Source organism: Apium graveolens, chromosome 7 (genome assembly GCF_009905375.1).
Source record: "Apium graveolens cultivar Ventura chromosome 7, ASM990537v1, whole genome shotgun sequence".
Taxonomy (NCBI): Eukaryota; Viridiplantae; Streptophyta; class Magnoliopsida; order Apiales; family Apiaceae; genus Apium; species Apium graveolens.
This window is the reverse complement of record NC_133653.1, coordinates 95,116,283-95,125,507: the sequence shown is the minus strand read 5'-3', so window position 1 is coordinate 95,125,507 and position 9,225 is coordinate 95,116,283.

The window sequence follows — 9,225 nt, the reverse complement described above, 5'->3', positions numbered from 1 at the left end:
TTATCAGTGATGGTACTGAGCAAGTAAGGGAAAATAAGATACAGCTGGTAATTCAGCAATATGAGCATTTTCATTGTGAAGATAGTGAGTCTCTCACTGACATTTTTAGTAGGTTTCAAAAACTACTAAATGCTATGAAGTTGCATGGAACAGTCTATCAGACAAAAGACTCAAATCTCAAGTTCCTTAGATCTCTTCCAAAGGAATGAAAACCAATGACAGTCTCACTGAGAAATTCATAGGATTACAAGGAGTTTACCTTGGAGAGACTGTATGGCATCCTGAAAATCTATGAGCTTGAAATAGAGCAAGATGAGAGGATGAAGAAAGGAAAGAAGAAAAGAGGGTTCATAGCACTGGTTGCTGAGTTGGAGAAAGAGAAAGAGGTGAAGGTAGAAGTTGTTGAGTCTACTTCAAAGGTCTGTGAAAACAAGGGCAAGGGGCTGGTAGCAGAAAATGAAGATTCTTTGAGCCAAGATGATATGGATGATATTGATGAACATCTTGCATTTCTTTCTAGAAGATTTTCCAAGCTCAAGTTCAAGAAGAACTTTGGAGCAGCTAAGCCAAATAGAAACATGGTGGATAAATCAAAATTCAAATGTTTCAAATATGGCTTGGCAGGGCACTTTCCAGTGAGTGTAGAAAGTCAGATTCTAGCAAGAAGAGGTTTGAGCCTGTGGATTATAAACAGAAGTATTTTGAGTTGCTCAAACAAAAGGAAAGGGCTTTTATTATACAAGAAAATGACTGGGAAGCAGTTAGTCTGGATGAGGATGAAGATGTCAGCTATGTCAATCTAGCCCTAATGGCCAAGTCTGATGAAACAGAGACAAGTTCTTCAAGTAATCAGGGAATCACCACTAACCTTGCACATTTATATAAAGCTGAGTGTAATGATGCAATTAATGACATGTCTATAGAATTATATCATTTGCGTGTTACACTTAAGTCCATCACTAAGGAAAATGCTAAAATCAAAGAAAATAATTTATTTTTAAGTGAGAGGAATAATGTGCTAGAGTCTCAGTTTATTGAATTTGAAAAATTGATAATAGAATGTAAGATTGCTAAGGATGAATTAACTGAGTCCTTGAAGAAAAAAGAGATTTTGAAGAAGCAGCTTGAACGAGAGCAGGAGGTGATTAAGGCATGGAAACCACCAAAGTTCAAGGAATCCAATTTGGTTGAAGGATTGCTAACAGATGTAGACTCGGCGGATGATGAGAGTCATCCGTCGGATTATCAAAAAGATTATCCGTCGAGTGATATAAATCCTCATTCGTCGGCTGTTCGCAAACCTGTGAGTAAAGTCAAACTTGCCAAGTTAAATGAAAAATATGGATCAGTTTCCAAAAACTTTATTTTAGGAGAATATAGTCAAGTGAATAAGGAGAAGAAAGTGAATATTGTTCATCTTTCTATCCAATAACTGAGTGATAGACTAGAAAAAATTGAGGTTAAAACAGAGGCTAAAAAGAAAAATAATAGAAATGGGAAAGTAGGGATTAACAAACATAACAACTACACACCTGATAAGTATGCTCCAAGAAAAATATGTGTTAAATGTGGTAGTGCTAATCATTTGTCTGTTAATTGCAAACTTGCCATGCCTACTCCTATATCTGTACCACCTTCTTTTCCCAACATGAGTGTTATGCCTTCTATGCCGATGAATGATATGTCTGCACAGAATATGAATGCACAATTTGCTAATATGCCATTTGCACCTAATCCCTATTATGCTGCATTTAGTATGCCTCAAATGCCATTTAGCATGCCCTACTGGAATAACATGTTTGCAAATAGCATGTCATTTCCTGTTAATCAAAATGTGCATGATAATTCTGTTTTAATAACTGGTTTCAAAGGTCCAACTCAGATGACTAAGGATGAATCTGATATCCCCAAGTCAAATGAGATAAAACCTAAAAAATAAAAGAAGAAAGCTAACAAGGAAGGACCCAAGGAAACTTGGGTACCAAAATTAACTTGATTTGGTTTTGATGTGTGCAGGGAAACAGAAAGAATCTGTGGTACTTGGATAGTGGTTGTTCAAGACATATGACTGGATATTCTACCCTACTCACAGAGTTCGAGGAGAGAGCTGGCCCAAGTATTACTAATGGAGATGACAGCAAGGGTTATACTGTGGGATATGGCTTCATTTTTAAAGACAATGTCATCATTAAGGAGGTTGTCCTAGTGGATGGTCTCAAACATAAATTGTTGAGTATCAGCCAGCATTGTGACAAGGGCAATTCAGTAACCTTCAATTCAGAAGCCTGTATTGTGACAAACAAGAGGAGCAACAAAGTGGTTCTTACTGGAGTGAGAAAAGGAAATGTGTACCTAGCTGACTTCAATTCATCAAATGCAGAATCTGTTACTTGTCTTCTCAGTAAAGCAAGTTAAGATGAAAGTTGGCTATGGCACAAGAAGATGTCACGTCTAAACTTCAAGACCATGAATGAGCTTGTCAAGAAAGAACTGGTTAGAGGAATTCCTCAAGTGGAGTTTTCTAAGGATGGACTGTGTGATGCTTGTCAGAAAGGAAAGCAGATCAAAGCATCATTCAGAAAGAAGCTTAATTCAATAATTAAAGAACCTCTGCAATTGCTACACATGGATTTGTTTGGACCAGTCAATGTGTTGTCCATCTCAAGGAAAAGATTTTTCCTAGTAATTGTAGATGATTTCTCAAAGTTCTCTTGGACATATTTCCTAAAGTCTAAAGATGAGGCTAATGAAATCATCATCAATCACATAAGGCAGGTCAATAATCATCCTGATTTCAAATTTAGAAGAATCAGGAGTGACAATGGAATTGAGTTCAAAAATTCTGTTATGAGAGCATTTTGTGAAGAGAATGGGATTACGCATGAGTTTTCAGCAGCAAGAACTCCACAACAAAATGGAGTAGTGGAAAGAAAGAACAGATCACTTATTGAAGTTGCAAGGACAATGCTTGAAGAATCAAAATTACCAATATACTTCTGGACTGAAGCTGTAAATACTGCATGCTACACTCAGAATATTTCTTTGGTTAATCAAGCAAAGTGTATGACACCCGACCAATTGTTCAAGAACAAGAAGCCAACCTTAAATTTTCTTCATGTCTTTGGCTGCAAATGTTATATCTTGAGAAATGAAACTGATCAAAATGGAAAGTTTGATGCTAAAGCAGATGAAGAGATTGTTGTTGGATATGCCATTGGTAAAGCATATAGAGTCTACAATCTAAGAACCAACATTGTTATGGAATCAATACATGTTGTGTTTGATGATAAGAAGATTAAAGGACTGCAAGATGGAGATTACCATGAGAGCCTCAAATTTGATAATATGGAGATGGTTAGTGATGATAGTGATGATGAAAGTGATCAGGAAACAATGACAAAGGATATTGCAGAAAAATCTACTACTAATGAAGCACAAAATTCAACATCTGTCGAGTTGCAAAATACTTCATCCGTCGGGAGACAATCTACTTTATCCGTCAGGAGACAATTAGTTTCATCCGTCGGAACTCAAGATACACCATCCGTTGGGTCATCAAAAGAAGCTGAAAGTCAGAATAGATCACTCACGGAAAGTTCCCCTTTCTCAAATTAAAGATCCATAAACTCGTGGGAGTTTCTAACAATCAAAACTCAATCACACATCAAGATGACAATGAGGCCTCTTCATGTAGAGCTAATCTACCTCAACAAAGAAAATGGACAAAGGATCACCCATTTAAGCTCATCACTGGTGATGTATCTTCTAGAGGTCAAACAAGGAGAGCAACTCAAGAAGAATGTCTATATAGTAGCTTCTTATCTAAGGAAGAACCAAAAAAGGTAGAAGAAGCTTTGTTGGATCCTGACTGGATTTTAGCTATGCAGGAGGAGCTAAACCAATTTGAAAGGAATAAAGTATGGAAGCTGGTACCCAAGCCTAAAGGAAAGAATCCAATAGACACCAAGTGGGTATTCAGAAACAAGAAGGATGAAAATGGCATAGTATTTAAGAACAAAGCTAGATTGGTTGTTAAGGGCTATTGTCAACAAGAAGGAATAGATTTTGATGAAACCTTTGCTCCTGTTGCAAGACTTGAAGCCATCAGAATTTTCTTAGCCTATGCAGCCCATGCCAATTTTAAGGTCTATCAAATGGATGTCAAGAGTGCCTTTCTAAATGGAGATTTGGAGGAGGAAGTCTATGTGAGTCACCCTCCTGGTTTTGAAGACCCAAATTTTCCAAATAATGTCTAATATCTTTTGAAAGCACTCTATGGACTAAAGCAAGCACCTAGAGCCTGGTATGACACTTTATTAAAGTTTCTTTTGGAAAATCACTTCACAAGAGGTATTGTGGATAAAAATTTATTCTTTAAAAATGTTAATGGCTCCAGTATACTTGTTCAAATCTATGTAGATGATATTATATTTGGTTCTACAGATGAAAAACTTTGTGAAAAGTTTGCCAAATTGATGTAGAGTAAGTATGAAATGAGCATGATGGGAGAACTAACTTACTTTCTTGGTTTACAAGTTAAGCAAGTTAGTGATGGAATATTCATTAGTCAAACTAAATATATTCATGATCTTTTTAAGAAGTTTGATCTAATGGATTGCACATCTGCAAAAACTCTCATAGCCACTACAACTAAGCTTGAATTAAACACTACTGAAAAGTTTGTGGATATTTCAAGTTATAGGGGCATGGTTGGTTCACTTCTGTACTTAACAGCTAGTAGCCAGATATAATGTTTGCTACTTGTCTTTGTGCTAGATTTCAAGCTGATCCTAGAGAATCTCATTTAGTAGCTATTAAGAGAATTTTCAGATATCTCAAGGGATCACCAAAACTTGGCATTTGGTACCCTAGATATTCTGGTTTTGATCTAACTGGTTATTCAGATGCAGATTATGTAGGTTGTAAAATAGATAGAAAAAGTACAACAGGAACCTATCAGTTTCTAGGAAACAAGCTTGTGTCCTGGTTCAGTAAAAAGCAAAATTTAGTTTCTACTTCTACAGCTGAAGCTGAATATATTGTTGCTGGTAGTTGTTGTGCACGGATTCTATGGATGAAAAACCAATTGTTGGACTATGGTCTACAATTGAATAGGATTCCTATTTTCTGTGATAACACAAGTGCAATTGCCATCACTGAAAATCCAATACAGCATTCAAGAACAAAGCACATAGATATCAAGTACCACTTCATAAGGGAACATGTGATGAATGGTACTGTGGAACTGCATTTTGTTCCAAGTGAAAAACAGGTTGCAGACATATTTACCAAGCCACTGGATGAAACCACCTTTTCAACATTGGTAAGTGAGTTAGGTATGCTTAATTATTCTAGAATCATTTCAGATATTTTGCAAGTTGTAATGCATCCAGAAATTTAATTAATTTTTCAGTTTTGGATGAAATTTTGGCTAAGTCAAAATTTACATCCCGATGGATGATCATTATCCATCGAGTTCGATCATCCGTCGGAATACAATTTGTTAATAAATTCAATTATTTTTCTGGAACATTTTATAACTCGACGGATAACTGATTTATCCTCATCCGTCGAATTGTCTCAATCCTAGCCGTTAATTCTCTGAACATTATCCATCTAGTATACTTACAGTTTGTAAGCATAACACGATGGATAAGTGATAGAATTTTTACAGTTTATTTTTAAATGGCTATTTTGGGCAATTTTTATTGGTCACTTTATTTTACTTTATTATTTTTTACAGTTATTTTCAGAGATAGTATAAAAGCAATTTCACTTTTATTCATTTCTTTTATCATTCTCAAGATTCAATTGCTCTAATTTATTTCCTCTCAAAAGCAAACTCTCTCTCTCTCTCTGCAAATTCCAAATCTCTAAAAATGGCACCTGTAGTGAAAATCATGTCTCAAACTGGTTATATCTATGAGAAAAATAACTTCTCAGCTTTGGTGAACAAGGAGATTCAACAGTCTGGTGACTATCACAAAATGATGGTTTTTGTGAAGAACTGCAAACTCAACTATGCCATGCTGGAATCACCCACTATTTACTGTGAGGTTGTTGAAGAGATATGGACAACTGCAATGTACAAATCAACAGACAAAACCATCACATTCACTTTGAAAGGTAAGCAGTTTTGCATAAATAGTGATGTTATTAAAGCATGCTTCAAGATTCCTGATAACACTGTAACTACCTCACACACGGACTCTGATATTATTGATATGCTTAATTCCATGGGCTATGCACTCACTACTTCTAAATTAAGTGAAATTAGGAGGTTGGGTCTTAGGAAAGAATGGAGCTATTTATGTGATGTAGTAACTAAGGTGTTTTCTGGTAAATTAGTAACTTTGATTCTATAAACATTTCTATGCTTAACATGCTTTACATGCTAGTTAATGATAAATACTTCAATTTCAGTGATTTAATTTTGTTTGAGTTAGGCTTTAAGTTAGGAGAGGTCAATAAGAGAGGTAGAAGTGTCTATTATGCTAGATTTTTCATGATGCTTGCTAACCATCTTGTTGAGGGAATTATAATTGAGAACCCAACCAACAAGCTGAATTGTTGGGTTCAAGAAAGAAGGATAATTACAGATTTAAACAGAGCAAACCATCACAAGGAGGTTCCCTTGTTTTACTTTCCAATAATGGAGGGAACTCAGGTAAGTGAGGTAATTTCTTCTGTCTCCATTCTTCCAACCTCATAAACTTCTTTGCTTTCTAGTGTAAGTATGGAAACTGTGTCAATGACCCAACAGTTGCCTACCCAAGCTACCAAACCAACAAAAGTTTCTAAATCCAAAGCTAAGAAAGCCCCCTCTGATTTCTTTCAAAAGAAATCAGTTATAAAATCCACCAAACCTAAAGAGTGAAGTGTGAAGGTGGGTAAGAAATGTGAGGGACAGGGTGAAAATCAAAGAAGCCCTAAGAATAAGGATGGAGAGGTGAGAGATTCCCAGCCTAGCCACACTGCAGTTTCTCAACAAACTGCAGTGCTGAATAAGGATTCTAGCTCATTTCTGGTTTCATCCTCCCAAAAGGATGTTACCATTGAAACAACCTCTTAACCAAGAGCACATGCCAAAAGGGTAAGGGACACGAGCTCACCCCAAACTTATACTAGAAAGAAGAAACCAAAAACCCTTGGGGATGCATAGGGTTCACATACTGTGCAAACTGGTGCTAAAGACACAGTCACTGCACCTTCTCAAAGTCAGATTGATTAAAAAATGTGGAGTCACAGCCAAAATATCTAACAATTGAAGCACCTGATACACCAAAATCTCCCACACACTCTTTGGATGTTGACATGATAAACACATCACTTCCAAATTCTCCATCTTTAACTTTCTTGGAGAATCCAAAAATCCAGGCAAGTGAACATCATCTTCTAGATGATTTGTTGGCTCACTTGCCATTTTTTCTGAGACTGTTGAGACATCTGTGCCAAAACTTTCATCAATCTGCACAGAGTCCACAATAGTCTCCACTCCAAACTCAATTATTTCTTCTATCCCGATGGATATCTTTCATCCGTCGAGTAGTGATTGTATCTCAACGGATAAGCTTAACAGCAGTCATCCGTCGGATAGTCAAACTACTAACCCGATGGATATTCCTCATCCATCGGGTGTCTCTGCACTACTTCAAATTTCATCAATTATTACAAGTGCAGAAGACTTAGTAGTAGTGAAATCACTACTAGGATTGAGGGAAGGGAGTGATTTGAGTGAGAGTCTGGGTTGCTCCCAGGAAAAAAGAGAGGAAAAGAGTGATCTATTACAGTCCATTTCTTCAGGACTGGCAAAAGTGAGTGAGAGGAGTCCCACCTTAGATGGTGAAGGTGAGGGTGTGAGGGTGGGGAGCCAAGGTGAGACCAAAGAGAGATAATGAGAGAAATACAGGTACAGGAGATATAAGGGTGGATGTCATTGCAAGTGAGTTAATTAATGTCCAGGATGCAAATAGGGAGGGATTATTTCAGCAAAGTCAAGCTATTATAGATTCTACCTCCCTGGATGCTGAGACATTTACTCACCCTGTTCCAGCATACCAACTTCTAGCTGGAAAGGGCAATGACAATGCAGAAAGGATGCTAAATCTGGTACACACCACACAGTCTATGCAAAGAGAAAAAGATACAATCACAGCTCTTCCCTCTACAGCTGGTGATTTAACTATGAGACTGGTGGTTCAGAAGATTTCTTTGGTGGTGAGGATGCAGAAAGTGAAGAAGGGCCATTGGACATAGGGGGAGAAGTAGGCCCTAGTTCCAGATCAGGCATGCCATCATGGGCCTTCTCAAAGCTATGTGATGATCACCATTTCAAGACAACACCCGTTCAACTTATTAGTCAAACACACTATGCTCTTCAATCAATAACAAATGCCAGCACCAAGAAGCTTCTGTAAGCACATCTTGCTTCTCTTCAATTGCAACAAATCCAAGGTTTTCAACACACTCAGGATGTCACCTCTATCAAAGGTGAAATTGATCAAATGAAGAGGGACATTTATGACAGATTGGATTCTAAACTTTCAGAAGCTACAATGCTTGACATTAAGAGACAACTCAGGAAGAATTCTGATCTTGCCACAAAGATAAATTCCTTGGATACCAGAATGACAGCAATGGAAGCCTCTCTAACAGCAATTCATCTCCAATAAGCACAACAAATAAACTTGCTTCAAAGGCTAGTGGCAGTACAAACCTCCTATTCTACTCAACTTGCTGATAACAAAAAAGGGGAGAAAGAAACCTCTTCTAAGGGAGAAAGCTCAATTATCTTATTCATTCAAGGGGAATCAAGAAGTGAGGGGGAGCAAAAAGTGCTCAATGTTCAAGTAAGTAAAGCAATTGTGCCCACAATTATTTTCACAAAGCCACCTGCTAAAGATAACATAGATCTAATCAAAGAAGCAGCAGCCAATTTGAGAGCAGCTGAGAAGAAGCAATTGAGTCCAATCAATTGGAAGAAAATTGATGAGAACATCCAGAAGATATTTTGCCCAACACAGAAGCCAGACAAAGTCTCCAATCATCACTCTAAATTAATGCAAATCTCTGTGAATGATATAAGTATGAACTATCTGGAAAGGGGTCAAACTTCATGTGCCAAGTCTCCAAAGAAAGATCTCATCATGAAGGCCAAATAGAACTATCCTAAGGGTTCAGACAAGAATCCTATGGATACAGTGTTTGAGACACCAAAGCCAGATG